Genomic DNA, 15,012 nt, shown 5'->3' on the forward strand with positions numbered 1-15,012 from the left:
GATTACCAAAGAGAGTAGTTGAATTTGGTTGACCAAATAAAAGTTTTTTGTTTTGAAGAAATTAATATTTTTTATGACATTTTCCATGATTTTTGTAATGGCTTGTTGATAAGCCAATATAATGGTCCTTGAACTTTTTAAAGTTTAATCCAAACTATATCCTTTCCTTCTTTTTTTCTCCCCTTCCTCATTCCCAAATAAGCAGTTATCATGTCCTTATTATACAATACATAGTTTAGTAAGGAATTGTTGATCAGTAGGTTTTCATCTCTTGTTTCAAACATACAGTGATGTTTTTGTGATCAAGATCCCAAAAGTTTTAAAAAGGGAAGATTTATATTTTTCCCAGGTGCTTTTTTAAATACATATCAATGTAACAGCAATGTATTATGTATGTATGTATTAATTTATATTTAATAATCTATATTTAATATAGACTAAATAATTTGCTGATGTTTTTAGTTTCTTCTTTTTCTATATCAGATCAGTATGACTAGTTTTAGTTGACAATATGTCTTTCTCCAGGACACTCCTGACATGAAGAATGTATTTTTCAGAGAATAATTTATTCAAAACTAAGTCATTTTATAGCTATAGGCAACTATATAACTCTAGAAAATAGAAACAAAGTCTTCTCTAAATATTGTGTCAAATAAATGTTGCTGAAGAGTTTAAATCCTCTCATCCTTTTTATTTTTTATTGCATAAAGCCAGTACTGTGGAGCCATAGAAACCAGCAGAGGTAATTATCAGTTTTTTTATTTTTGGAAAATGTCCGTAACATGCCTGAGAATCAGTAATTATGTCAGGAAAGAGACAGCTGGGTTGTCTAATAAACACTAATACACAATAATGGCAAATAAAAACAGAGGACAGAAGTACAAAGGTACAAATTTCACAATGCAGGTTTTCAGCTATGTTTATTTACTTTGTAATTCAGGAATGTAGAAACCTGAAGAATGTCTGGCATCTGAATTTTGTGGAAATCATTGCTTTACAGATCTGTATGTATACAGAATTAAGTTCTGCTTAGAGAGTTACCGAACTGGACCAAGTAAACAAACTAAAGCACATTTTGTCTATTATTTTCTATTTTATGAAGGAACCCAAGCCATACATACATTGATAAATTCCACACAATTGTATTTACAAAATAACGGGCATAATTCCTGAGCCTGTAAAACCAATAATTGAACTCAAAACCAATTTAAAAACAACCTATTTGTGACCATGTGCTATAAGCACATTAAACAAAAGTGTTGTACGGAATTATCCAAAATGTTTATTGATTTTTCATTTCACTTTCATCCACATAGTAATTTTCCTGTTGCCAAATACTATTTATACATGTAGCACAAATGAAGCACAACATAAACCTGCCACATGCATGCATGCATATATATATGTTTTGTGTGTATAAACAGATGATATAACCATTGCGTATTGTTGACATTTAAAGCTGTAATACTGAACCTTCAGAAACAGTGTATAAACTCCACCAAATTGCTATTATCAGTGATCTGCCTTAGAGCTTGTAAGCACTCTTGAAATATTCAAAAATTGTTTTTTGTTTTTTTTGGTATTCTTTGTTTTTCTAAAGTACTAAACTGCGTCACATTTGAGGCTTTTAATGCATGCACTAAATAGGACTTGCTCGTTGTCTATGTGCTCATAGCTGTGTCCCAGCCAGGGTGCGTATTATGTTTTTATTTTCATCAACAGGAAAATAAATTCTGAAGAGTCTCATTAATTACTAATCAACAGAGCTTGGCCAGCATAACAAAATCGACGTCAAAAATACATTTAATTCACTAGACATTTAGGTAGTCCAGACGCACAGATATATTTTAATCATGTTGTTTCAAATGATAGTAACGAAGGATCAGGGTATATAGTACTTTACTATGGTTATTACGCATTAAAAATAATAATAATCTAGACAACATTTTAGAGCTAGTTAGTGGTGTAGACATTTTTACATTTTGTTGGCAGGATACTAACGGCTGAACAAAACATTTGTTTGTCAAACAATTTAGGACATATATGTTTAAGCATGAAAGATGGCTATTTGCAAGTCTTTGAATGGTAGTCTGGATTTGTTCATTTTGTTTTTTCTGCTCTGTAAAAAGCAACACTTCCAATTCCAACACTTCCAATTTTAATTTTATTTGGTTTGGTTAACACAAACAGACAGGGCTTTTTTCATATTCATATTCTAAATCTATGACATGAAGATGTTATATTTATATATACACACACGAAAAGAGAGACCTGGTATATTGCTCAGTCAATCTCTAAAATGTAATCTGAAATAAAAATAAATATGGGGAATAAATGTCCAGTTATTTCTCCTCAATACTGGGTATTGCTCTTATAATGTATTTTGAATAATCCATGTTGAGCCAGGTTTGGTATTGAAATCAGCCTGTATGTGTTTACAAATGACGTCACGGACCTAATGGTGTACAAAGAAAACAAAGACTACGCAAATGCACGGCCTAGAATAGCATAAAATGGGCCTTCATTTGCGTCCCATATTACTCACTTTCCTCCCCCCTATTGCATAATGTAACACAAGGGTAACAATAAAGTATTTGCTGCATAATACACATAACAAAGCTTCAGTTCTGTAGTTGCAGGCTGCTACTCCAAGGTAATAGTCTAAACCAGTGGTGGGCAACCCACAGCCCACAGGCCACGGGCCACAAAATGCATCAACTTGTGGCCAACGACCACCCCCACCCTCCCACCCAAAAAAATATTTTTAAAATGATCAATTTGAATCCCTTAATAGATTGTTGATATTTATTTACTGTATTATTTTGCTCTTTTTAAATTAAAATTGTGGCTTTTAACTGTGCTAAAAAGGGGTCTTCTGGCCCAGGCAATCAGTTATTGGACAGCAGGACTTACAGCCCACTGAGCCCCTTGCTCACCACTGGTCTAAACCAATGGCAGGCTGTCATTTGGTTATCAGACATTTTGTCATGGTGTAAGTCGTGTGAGTAAGAGGGCCCTCTCAGCCCTGAGGCACAAAAATAGTGACAGTTGTTTCTGTGCTTTCATACACAGTACCTTGATTCAAAAGTGTTTAGAGGAGTGGTAATTATGATAATTGTCTTAATTTTGGCCAAAATAATACCTTGCCAAATTTGTAAAGTGATGTATTGTAATTCGTAAGTTTTTAATATAGGGAAAAAGGCACTGATTGTTTTGCTTTTCGCAGCACTCTTTGTTTATTCTTACAATAGCTTTGAGTTTTTTTCTTCCTGAAGAAAGGAAGAAACTTTTGACAGCCCCCAAATACATAAAGACCTCACTTTTGGATTTGGACTGGTCTGAAAATACAAAGACAAAAAGGTGGCTGTGCTTCACCTGTTTTTTTTTGTTTTGTTTATGTATTTACTTTGGAAAAAGTTTGATATCAATTTTAAAATGGTTTCCTTGGTGTATTGAATGGGCAATAATTAGTATATGTCTATCAAAAGAAGTCTTTCTATTCCATCAATCAATCACACACTTGATATACAGTTAGGTCCATAACTATTTGGACAGTGACACAATCGTCATCATTTTGGCTCTGTACACCACCACAATGGATTTGAAAGGAAACAGAATTTTAAGAATGTACCAAATAGTTGATTTGGCCACACCTAATGTTTTTGCTATCTCTCTGAGACAATGCAAAACTGAAGAAAAATGTCCCAAGAACAAGCAGGAACTAAAGACAGCTGCAGTGCAGGCCTGGCAGAGCATCACCAGGGAAGAAACCCAGCATCTGCTGATGTCTATGGGTTCCAGACTTCAGGCAGTCATTGACTGCAAAGGATTTGCAACCAAGTATTGAAACTCACAATTTAATTCATGATTATGTTAGTTTGTCCAAATACTTTTGAGCTGCTAAATTTGGGGGGACCCACATGAAAATTGGTGTAATTCCTACACCGTTCACCCAATTTGAATGTAACTACCCTCAAATTAAAGATGAAAGTCTACACATCTTGTTTCCTTTCAAATCCATTGTGGTGGTGTACAGAGCCAAAATGATGACAATTGTGTCACTGTCCAAAAATGTATGGACCTAACTGTATCTATATATATATATATATATATATATACACTCACCTAAAGGATTATTAGGAACACCATACTAATACTGTGTTTGACCCCCTTTCGCCTTCAGAACTGCCTTAATTCTACGTGGCATTGATTCAACAAGGTGCTGAAAGCATTCTTTAGAAATGTTGGCCCATATTGATAGGATAGCATCTTGCAGTTGATGGAGATTTGTGGGATGCACATCCAGGGCACGAAGCTCCCGTTCCACCACATCCCAAAGATGCTCTATTGGGTTGAGATCTGGTGACTGTGGGGGCCAGTTTAGTACAGTGAACTCATTGTCATGTTCAAGAAACCAATTTGAAATGATTCGACCTTTGTGACATGGTGCATTATCCTGCTGGAAGTAGCCATCAGAGGATGGGTACATGGTGGTCATAAAGGGATGGACATGGTCAGAAACAATGCTCAGGTAGGCCGTGGCATTTAAACGATGCCCAATTGGCACTAAGGGGCCTAAAGTGTGCCAAGAAAACATCCCCCACACCATTACACCACCACCACCAGCCTGCACAGTGGTAACAAGGCATGATGGATCCATGTTCTCATTCTGTTTACGCCAAATTCTGACTCTACCATCTGAATGTCTCAACAGAAATCGAGACTCATCAGACCAGGCAACATTTTTCCAGTCTTCAACTGTCCAATTTTGGTGAGCTTGTGCAAATTGTAGCCTCTTTTTCCTATTTGTAGTGGAGATGAGTGGTACCCGGTGGGGTCTTCTGCTGTTGTAGCCCATCCGCCTCAAGGTTGTACGTGTTGTGGCTTCACAAATGCTTTGCTGCATACCTCGGTTGTAACGAGTGGTTATTTCAGTCAAAGTTGCTCTTCTATCAGCTTGAATCAGTCGGCCCATTCTCCTCTGACCTCTAGCATCAACAAGGCATTTTCGCCCACAGGACTGCCGCATACTGGATGTTTTTCCCTTTTCACACCATTCTTTGTAAACCCTAGAAATGGTTGTGCGTGAAAATCCCAGTAACTGAGCAGATTGTGAAATACTCAGACCGGCCCGTCTGGCACCAACAACCATGCCACGCTCAAAATTGCTTAAATCACCTTTCTTTCCCATTCAGACATTCAGTTTGGAGTTCAGGAGATTGTCTTGACCAGGACCACACCCCTAAATGCATTGAAGCAACTGCCATGTGATTGGTTGGTTAGATAATTGCATTAATGAGAAATTGAACAGGTGTTCCTAATAATCCTTTAGGTGAGTGTATATATATATATATATATATATATATATATATATATATATATATATATATATATCCTGTAAATATGTTGACAGTAAAATCACAGTAGAAACAGAAAGGTCTTGGTAAAATTATATCAAGGGAGATTATGTCTGAAGTCTCCCTCTTTTACTGTAACTTAATTCAAACTTGATATTGTGTGGGGTAACATGACTTAAATAAATTCACTAGCATGTTTTGTCTTTTGAATAAAGCTGACTGACCAGCATCTATTTGTGATTGAAATCTTGCTAATATGTGTTCTTTCTCAAAAAGGCAGGATATCATGGAATGCACTACATCTACACAAAGATTAATTGAATCAGCTGTAAAATAAAATATACATTCATTATGAAAAAGAACACCCCTTTACATTGGATCACATATAAGCAACTATAGCCAAATTGACTGATCTGTCTTCAGCCTATTTGCCAAGGCAAACTCTTTGTCACAGTTCTGTTGGAATGCATTTTGTTGTGTGAAATCCTTGCTGGTATTTACAGACACTGTTATTAAAGGTGATTTCATCTGTTTGGTATTTGTTTAAATATAAAACAATTGAATGAAACACATTGTCAAAACTTCATTGTCATCAACTGCCACTTTGACTGTCCTGTTCTGCTTTGTCTATAATAACAGAAAGTTAGGCAAATGGTAGGTTATAGATTCTGAATTTACCTCTAAAAATATGATTGAGCACGAGTCTGAACATACATACAATAGCAGCAACAATGAGAAAAATATGGTTTAAAGCTAGAATATAACTAAGAAATGCAGAATCAGGACAGATTGTTTGCTTGCACAAGGAAGTGCAACAGAGGAAAATGTAGTTGCATTTGGTGAAAAACTTTCCTCATCTAAACATCTCCCCCTGTTAGTCATAGTATCACACCTACAAATACACTTGGCATGCAGTCTCTCAGCTTTAGCAGTGTATCATCGGCTATTTTTGCTCATTCATTTTGAATCATCTGCCGTAGCATTTTTTAGATTGCTTGCGATCGTATTCTTCCCTCGCCTGTTAAGCTTATCCTATAACATCATAACAAGATTGGGATCAGTCACTTGGAGGGAAGGGCCAGTGTTTCAAATAATTTAGGTTGAGTTTTGTAGCTTATTTAGGGCGATTCTCATCCAAACCAACACCCTTACTGATGAAACAGCCTCAAACATACACTTCCTGAACTTGTCTCAATTAGTTCAGGTTCTGAAAGATGCCAATAGCTTTCTGACTCAGAGGGCAGAGGAATTTAAAGTTTCATGGCTGTATAACTGTTACATTTTCTTTAAAAGGTGTATATTTCTATCGAAGCATAGTTTTCTTAGATTCATTTTGAAGGGTTTTCCTTTACACTTTCCAAATCATGAGATTATAGAAATCTGTATCAAAGATATATTCAAGGAGGGGAAAACATATAAAAATGGCTTGTCTGTAGACTTGCAATGAACCATTTAAAAGTTTAACTACAGATTCATTATATAAAAGTAAAGCTTTGGAAAACTTTTTGTAGTACAATTACATTTAGCAAAACAGCTTGATTTTCCTGAGTTTTACTTATCAGTATATGTTGGTTGTTTTTGGACAGATGGTACCAGGGAGATGTAGGAATGTTGTTTTTAAAGCCCTGTTAGAGTTTTGATCATTTTTCTTTATTACACGTCACAAACTATGGTGGAATTGTAATTGTAAGTGCAAGACTTGTTTTCAGAAAAGAGGAGTGCATCCATTCAGATTAAACTTACATGCATAACATAAGAAAACAATTAATGGAAATTATGTATTTTAAACAGATTCCATCTTATTTTATCTGTGTGTTTGAGAGAGAATGGCAATGGGAATTTCAGTGAGTAAAGGGAACCCTTTTAACAATACCTTTTTTATTTTTCTTGCACTTAGATTTTATACTGAGTTATATGTGTTTTTTGTCCCATATTTGTAGATATGAAATTGTGCAAGAGGTCTCCTTGTCAGTGCTAGTCGATCCATTGTCTAAAGACAAAAATGTCATGGGATTTTAGTACTTAATTTTCACTGATAGGAAAAGTAAACTTTTTTCCACCAGTAATGTCAAAATGGGAATGGGTTAATTACAAGAGACTACCAGGGTAAATGTTAGCAGTAGTTTCAAGGTTTCCCATTATGTTATTTTATTTTTATTCTGGTCTGTTACCAATGTTAACTTTTAATGTAATTCTATATTAATTCTATTCTATTAAGGCAAAAGATTACTGTATTTTTTTTTCAAAAGAATATCCCAATTATACAAATACACCTCCACCAAAATGTTGATATAATAAAGTTATTTTTGGCTATGAAAATTTACTATTGAATTGGAATTGGAAGTCGCTAGTAATTGATAACGTCAGAATTGGGCTTATTGCTGGATCCTGCAGTGAGAGATGTGTCTAATTTTAAACACAATAACAACAAGAGGGGAAATGAAAACAGGATCTATTGTAGGGGCAGGTTTGGTATATTTTAAGTTGTAAACAACTCTTATGCTCAGATTACTGAAAGAGTGAATGTTTAGTTAAATAACCCTATAAACAGCGGATTCAACTATCAGAATGTCTGACTTCAAGTTTAGCCTAATACCAGTAGAAAAAGTAACTGATATATTCACTAAATCTATTTTACTAATACAATTCCCAATAGTTCTATAGGGAACATAATATATATTATTTTATTATTATTATTATTTATTATTTATTTATTTATTTATAACTGAATTATTCTATTATTATTTTTAATAATCTGCTTGGAAAAAGATGTGTTGACAGAAAGATAGGTGTCAATGAATAAATCACTGCTTTTTCACTCTCCTAATTATCAGACTACTAAATTATTGGTCACCTGAATATTATCTATCAATTCAGATTCAAAGTAATATTGCCCTTTTTGAGCAAGACTGCCTGCATACCGTAGATACATGTTTTACATTTGTTTAGAAACTCTGCCCTTCCTGAAAGGAGAATACAGTCAGCCACGTTAACAACATTCTGGAGGAAGAACATTTTTGACATGCTATTGCAAACCTTTTTGTGTTTCAAACAAGAAGGTTCTACTCTTTACAAAAGATCTGTGCTTGTGATTTAATTTTGGAAGAACAGGTTAGAAAGATTGCACCCCACCCCCCAACTCTGGCCATTGATGCTTTTTTCTACTTTTTTCAGCAAGAAAGTTTAAAGCATTTATGTCATTATCAGGGTTATATCAGCACTGAACAATCACAAGACAAAGGGACAGTAAGGAAGTGACCAATGGGGAATGCCAGAAGGGTTTATCCAGCAGTTTATGCATCTGTGTTAAATTTGCAAAATGGTTTTTGCTCTCTTGAAGTAAATCTTCCAAAGCTAACTCTTAGGTTAAACAGACAAGCAAACTAAACCAAAAGATTATGAATTTGTGTTTCCTGTTTCCAGCACTGCTGTTGTCAGTTGCTAGATTTGTACTTTGTAAAAGTATAACAATTGGTTTCAGAAAACTGAGGGGGAGAATGTGACTTTAGATCACAAAACCTTTTCAAAATGACTGACTGATCTTTTTTGTTTGTTTGGGGTGTTGTTGGTAGTGGGGGGGGGGTATTGTAGCATTTAAAGTAATCAAAAATTGGGACTTGTAATGTACTTTGGCATCTTATTGCACTGGTTTATTTTTGTATCTCCTGTTCAAAGCAGTATTAACAGTGTAAAAACACCCAAGGCTAGCTTGTTTAGATTTCAAGGCCAGTGCCATGTACAGGAAAGTTTTCAATTGTGTACCAAACCCTGGTCTTATAGTAATGGTAAAATTATACAGATTGCTTATATTCAAAAAGCAATGTGGTTTTAATTATTTCATTATTGTGTAAAAGTTCTTTGAAAACCTGAGAAGGAAGACTTTTTTGGTCAAATGGTTGGGATCTTCCTATAAGGATTCTCAATTGTTTCTGAGAGAAAAGGTGCATATAGTATATGTATGTAAAACTAATATTAATACTTTTTTTACAGATTTTGAGAGCATTAATAATAATTATCATCATCATCAGTTGTTTTATCAGTTTTAATATAATACACATTTTCATGAGCAAGCAGTCAAAACCCAGTTACAACAGAATGTGGCGGGAATACAGCCTTAAAGTAAAGAGGACCGAATGAGTTTAAGAACTGAAATTATACAAAGATCACAAGCCTAAAATTTAAATAACAACTTCAGCTGACAATTGGCAGAGATGCTAGCAGCTGTTGATAGAAGACTCGATTCCAAGGGTTCCTATGATACAAAAGCAGCTACCAATATAAGCAAGTCTTCAATACATGTTAAGGGAGAGAGAAGAAAATACTACAACAACAAGAATCTTGGTGGGTTTAGATTTAGTGGGCTGTGTAATTCTGCAGGGTGTTAAGTACATATACACTGTACTCATACAAGAGGTCATTCATAGCACTTTCCTTCAACTTATAAAAACATACAAAGAGACAATTAAATTTGACCAGTACTGGAGGATCATTTTTTTCCTGTCTGTCTTTAATTTGTACAGATCAACATGAGAAAGACTTGGCGTCACCAGAATAAAAATGTGAAAATTACCAAAGATGATTACATGCCCCGAATAGCATCTTTGGTGAATTGAACAGAGAAGCTCCTGTGCACAGTGTCAGGTAAAGGATCCCAAGTGACTACCTTGTTGTTTTTTCCTTCTCATTTTTTTTTCAGTTATATCCAAAAGAGCTTACTATGTGGTGGATGAGAAGTTAGTTAAATAAAGTGACAGACCAAGGATGTTTAATTTAGAATTGTTCTTGTTGGAGTTCTAATAATCTAGTTTCAATGCCCAACAGATATCATGACAAGAGATGCATGATATATAGTGATTGTATTTTTAACATGATATTACTGCAATGATATTATGTAAGCAGATATATCAATGGTTTTATCATGTCAATAGATACCTATTCATTTTGATTGTCTTTTTTGGATACTGCTCTTTTGGTTTTCTCTTATTTCAAGCAGGAGAAATATTATGCATCCTTTGTTCACATGATTGATTACCATTGGGTTAATTAAATCTAGAAAATCCAAAAGGTTTACTGCATATTTAATGCATTAATACAACAGTTCTATGGTACAGGAGTGTAAGTTCTTAGGAAATTAATATTAATCAGTAGGTTGGCTTACTCTCTAGTCTAAAATGAAACCAACAAGACAAAGTTACAAAAATATTGAATAGTGAATATTGCTGAATTTATCACAGACTCACATGCATGCAAATGCAATGTGAAAAAGTGTATAGTCATGAAAAAGTACAAACATTTTGATCAGTGCTTCAGTCAAAAAGGGGCTTTAATCATTGTACTTTCTTATCATTGTGCATTTTTATACCTTCACAAATATCTGTGACAATGGCCTACTTGGAGAAATACATAGAGTAACCAAAGCAATAGTCTGATTGATAATATATATATATATATATATATATATATATATATATATATATATTGTCCAATTCTTAAATTAATTAACATTTTAAAATTGTAGAGAACAAATAGCAACTAAATGACATGACAGTTTAACCCATTAATGTATGGAACTCTATTTTGAACATTTGCATTCACAAAATAAAAATACATGGTCCCTGGAAATTGCTAATAAATCACTGGGCATGACACGGACAAACACACACACACACATATATTGGCTAGTTTGTTAATATCAATATACCATACTATATTTCAAAGGTTTTAACTGGTTCTTAAGGACCATGGATTTTAAAGGCTCATGTACTGAATGATATGAATTACATTTCAGTAACATAATTTTCTGTGGGCAGGTAGAAATCTGCCAGTTAAATGAGGTAGTAGAATTATATACGTTATATTGTTTATATATATATATATATATATATATATATATGTGTGTGTGTGTGTGTATGTGCGCATATATATATATTAACTCTAAATTAAACTTAAGAAGCTCCCATTTAGAAAACATGTATATTTGAACAATAATTTCTAATTGTTGCTTAACATTTCTAAACAATTAAACATCAGTAATAAGAATATGAGTAGTGAATATTCATTTTTTAGATTGATTATGTTGTAATGGCTCTGTATAGTTTTTGTTATAATTATATGAATAACCTTGACAAATGTCAGACAGCCTGCATTTGTTCTTGATACAGGCTTGAAAGGGAAACAGATCAGTAAGATGGCACTAAATATGGGGATTAATTGAGAACAATATAGAAAAGCTTCTAGAGAAAAAAGTGTAACTAATTAAGGAAAACACTACTGCTCTATAAATATATATATATATTTGTTAATCATGATTTCCAGCTGCTTAAGAGTGATAGAAATGTGTTTCTTGTTTTCAGATTCAATGTCTTATTTCAGCACAGTGGAATTTATACGGAAGGGCCTGGCAATGCCCAGCATGACACTGACTGAGGGACAGAGAAAGAGATGGCAGGGGTATGTTCAAATTGGAGAACAGCAAAATGTATGGACACATACATACATACACACAGTTTACATGATATATTAATTCCTATCTAATTTGGGGGGAAATGCAGATGGGAAGTAAAATGACAAGAACTGCAGTTGAAACACGTATATGTACAAATATAGATTTTACAGGACCTATTTTGTATATACTGCACATAAATATAAATTCTGCATTTAAAAAAAAACCTGATTTGGACTATTAAAAATTATACTCTTTAATTTACAGGTTAAATTTGGTAGATTTGAATTTAGCCTTGTATTATTTTATACTTTTGAAAAAATCTAATTTTGTATCAGAAGGTTATAAAAAAGAAAGAAATGTAGTGATTATCCCTATGTTGATAGGGGAATATCGGCTATTCACAAAAGAACGAAAAAATAAGTTGTTACATGTTAGTTTTCCATGTAATTGTCTTTCTGTTGAGCACTGTCCTTTTTACAATGTTTATTTCTTTGAGAAATTTCTTTACAGTGAAGTAGCTGTCACTTAGGTAGATGACAACAGATTTTCCCACTTTTTTCTTTGCACAGGTAAACTTAATTTCCCCAATTACTGGTATGTTGGTTTATGAGATTCTGTTATTATTATTATTATTATTATTATTATTATTATTATTATTAAAATATTAAGAATACAATAATTTGACATGTTTGAAAAAAATATATGTGCTCATTCATAGACCACATTTTTTTCTCACTGGTCTAGTTGATAAATCTCTAAAATTATATTAGTATCAATTTTGATTCAGAGGTACCTTTGGAAGCCAGCTATTTTGAACAGAGCAATATACTGTTTTTAGTGATTACATTGTATATACATTTAAGTTAAAATCTCTGAAATTATATTAATATATAGTCTGTAAATTGTGACTCGTTGCTAAATTTGGAAGCTGGCTTTTAATACACTGTTTTTAGATACAAAATGATAGCATTTTAAATAAATATGCATTACATTGTAAAAAAAAAATACTTAAAATATATGTAAGTTACTTTTATTTCAGTTTATTTCAGGTATGCTAATTTCCTCATGTTTTATTCAGCTATATGCTTCAAAATATATAAAAGATCCTCAACTGGAAAATCGAAGGGGCTGCCAAATATAGGAATAAAAGTGTTATAATTATAATGTTTGCTATTTTAAAATAGCTCGCTTTTTAGATGCAGTCTTTATCGAAGGGTTAAGTATTTTCTTTAAAAGCTGCCTACTTGGGTAATATACCATTACTTTACATAAAAAGTATATTTATTAATAGATACATATTTCGGTGCTTAGGCACACAGACAAACATGCAGCGCAAATCTGGCATTACTCATTCTGCAGACATTTTATGTTCAGATAAATATTATTTTTAGTTTAAAAATAGTTAAATTGTTAACCACATTAGACAATTAGAGGCCGTTTGAAAATCACGTACTCGACACTTGGTTCAGTCAAATCATATAATGAATGGCTTAAAAAACATACAGTACTTCAATTGGTATGTTAAAAGAAAATCTCAATAATGCAATTAGAGCACAAATAAAAAGCTAATGAGGTTGCAAAGGTACATCATTTCAAGTCATTCCATAAAGAATAATCTTATATAAATCACAAACCTGCAAACAGAAACAGCACACAGACAGAGATTTTTGAATCCATCTATAATGTAAGTAGGATACAGGTGCAGCACCTTAGTAACTTTATCTTGAGATTGTCGCACACAGCAGGCGTGTGTCAGGCAAAGATTAAATATAGAATCGCGCTGTCCGCATCCTATAATGCTGATTCTAGGAAGGGAATAAACATCTAGTAACAGCATGAAAAACATCATCATGTTGAGTGAAAATAAATGTAATTCATTTACTTTATATATTAAGAAATGTGTTATTATGTTATACTTTATTCTAATTGTTTTACAGTCCGAATTGTTGTGAGAAAGGAAGCTGAAACACAAGTGAGATAACATATAGTAGTACTGCGCTGTCTATGTACATGAATGGCTATACTTTTGATCTAATCGTTATTTAAAATCAGTTGTTCTAAGTTCATATTCTGACTTGTAAATACATGTATTCTGGACAATTACGATTGTGGTAGTATGATTACATTTTCTTGTTGAACTACACGCAGGAAGATTAGTAGATAAATTAGATATTCTCAAATTCTCTGCATGTTACAGGTCTAGTATATATCGTGTAAAAGTGTCTCAGAATTGTATTGTATTTTTTTTTTTTAATAAAGGTTCGTTTGTCATGTGTGGGCATTTAGATTTATATAATGTGGATTGTAAAATAAAAACCTGTGCTGATTATTGAAATGTTGTATGCTTTCTTCTTCCAAAGGGTTAATACATTACGGTCTGTGTTAAAATACCATTGTAAATTATTATTAAAATACCATTATAAAAATAAAGTAAAGGGGGCTGTTTACATAATACAATTATGTAACTATCTGATTAAACAATACAGTATTTTTAGACAACGATGAATTATACTAATATGCTGAGGGGCAGTGCATTTTAAATATGGGTTGAAGAACTGAGAGTTTTTAAATGTGTCTATTGTCGGTACAATGTTGTGTTTTTTGTTTTCTGTGTTTTTGTTGTATTCTTCAGGCTTTAAAATATCCTTATTTAACACACATTTGAGTGCATTATTAAAAAAAATATTTCCTTCAACAAATACATGTATGCAATATACAATAGCATGTCTATGGATAGTGGGAAAATATTTTGTATTATTTTAATAAATTTGTAAGTGTAGGGACAATGGGGAAAAACATGCACACAACAATATATATTATCCTACAATACATAGTTTTTTCTAAAGGCTACTTTGATCTGGGACATTGCTTAATATATAGGCTAGCACATACTGTTCTCCTCTGTATTACCTTGCAGAAATATGAAGTGCTTTCCCTGCTTGTAGCAGTGAGTTAGATGTGCGTATGTGTGTGCATATCTGCGTGGTGTGTGTGTGTGTGTGTGTGTGTTTAACCAGATAATCAGATGTGTTTATTAAATTGTTCTTAAATTGTATCTCAATATTGGTGTTATATAGAGAGCTAGAAAATGCATGTTTGAATTTACCATTGTATGGATATGATGTATATTAACGTGTTATTGTGTTGTGTTTTTCTTTTTTATACTTACACACAGTAAATAAATTAAATTATAAATATTTACCCTAATCT

The 15,012-nt window shown here is 33.0% G+C and overlaps 1 long non-coding RNA gene across 1 annotated transcript; it reads left to right on the forward strand.

The window, feature by feature from the left end:
* Positions 1-433: 433 nt before the first annotated feature.
* Positions 434-14,137, forward strand: LOC136747804 (uncharacterized). Its single transcript, XR_010816542.1, has 3 exons — positions 434-742; positions 9,878-9,998; positions 11,711-14,137. It is a non-coding gene; the product is annotated as an uncharacterized LOC136747804 (long non-coding RNA).
* The last annotated feature ends 875 nt before the right edge of the window (positions 14,138-15,012 follow it).

This window comes from Amia ocellicauda, chromosome 4 (genome assembly GCF_036373705.1).
Source record: "Amia ocellicauda isolate fAmiCal2 chromosome 4, fAmiCal2.hap1, whole genome shotgun sequence".
Classification (NCBI taxonomy): domain Eukaryota; kingdom Metazoa; phylum Chordata; class Actinopteri; order Amiiformes; family Amiidae; genus Amia; species Amia ocellicauda.